Below are 1,496 nucleotides of genomic sequence, written 5' to 3'. Positions count from 1 at the left end.
CGTTATCTGCCTTAGCTACTGTAGTCATCACAGTGCCTGGTACAGAATAGCTGGCTGGTACACAGGTATGGGCAGAATGAGTGAATGGATCTCTTTTCTTCCATCTCAGACTCTCACAGTGAAAGTAAAGGAGAGGAAAGAGTTAAGGAAAGCACAGGGTCCTCACAGCTGGAGCAAGTTGTTGGTGGAAAGCCAGCAGGACAATGCAGGAGGAAAGGAGTTTGGCATGGTCAGTCCACACTGAGTGCTTCTGGGACAGTGCAGCTGGCAAAGGCTGGAAACAAAGAGGTAGGAGTGTCTGCTGAATCCCACAGCATGGGTACTTGTTTTGTTTTGTTATTTTCAGCCTGAGATGCAAAGGACCAAGATGGATTCTGTGGCTCAGGAACATTTTAAAATAAAAAGTCTGGGAGTTGCTCTGGGGAAAAAGAGGAAGATGCGAAGAAAAAGATGGTGGAGGACTTAATTCAAAACATGTAAAAGCAAATGTGGGTTTTCAGGGATTTTCAGAGATTCTCTACAAAGAAAGAGAGATTGATCACTAAAGGGGAGAGGGGCAAAGCTGTAGTTTCAAAATGTGGGGACTATTGGGGCAGGATAGATAGCTCAGTGGCATAAGTGCCTGCCAGGGAAGCACAGGATCCTGAGTTCAATCCCCAGTACCAAAAGCAAAACCAGTCAACAACCAAAGAAACAAACAAACAAAAAACAAATATGGGAACTGTGCATATAACCTCATCTGCCCAGACACACATGCCCACCCAAGACTTTCTCATACGCAGGATTTCTACTAACACATGGCAGAATGTTGATTTCAAGGAGGCGGTGGGATGTACCTGTAACCCCAGCCCTCTTGGAGGCTGAGAAAGGAGGATTATAAATTCAAGCCCAGCCTTGGCAATTTAGCAGTTGTTCAAGACCCTATTGCAAAACAGAAGGTAGCTAAAGGGTTGGTAATGTAGGTCAATGCAGATACCTCGGGCTCAATCTTTGGGACTGGAAAACAAAGCTAAAACAAACAAACATCAAACAAACAAATGAAAAAAACCTGTTCTCCCCAACAAATTCTACTTTTGTAATATTCAAAGAAACAATATAAAAGGAAAGTCATACAGGATATATAAGAAAGGCTAAACACTATTTTTCATTTTTTTCTGTAAAAATTTCACTTGCAGGTCATTTTAGATTTACATAAGACTTACAGAATGTAGTATGCACAGTTGACCTTCTATATTCTTGAGTTCCATATCTATGGTTTGAACCAACCAGGCCAGTGACAGAAAATACGGTTTAAGAACAAAATTGTGTCTTTATGGAACATTTAAAGATTTTTTTTCTTGTTTTCAGTCTCTAAACAATACAGTATACTGACCAATTACAAAGCATCTACTTTGATTAGATATAAGTAATCTAGAGATGAATTAAACTATACAAAGTATATTTGTAGATTACATATTTGCTCCTATATATTTGCACGTATTTGCAAGAGCAAATAT

The sequence above is a fragment of the Octodon degus genome, unplaced genomic scaffold (assembly GCF_000260255.1).
Source record: "Octodon degus isolate 3935 unplaced genomic scaffold, OctDeg1.0 scaffold00220, whole genome shotgun sequence".
NCBI lineage: Eukaryota > Metazoa > Chordata > Mammalia > Rodentia > Octodontidae > Octodon > Octodon degus.
This window is presented reverse-complemented; position numbering follows the sequence as displayed.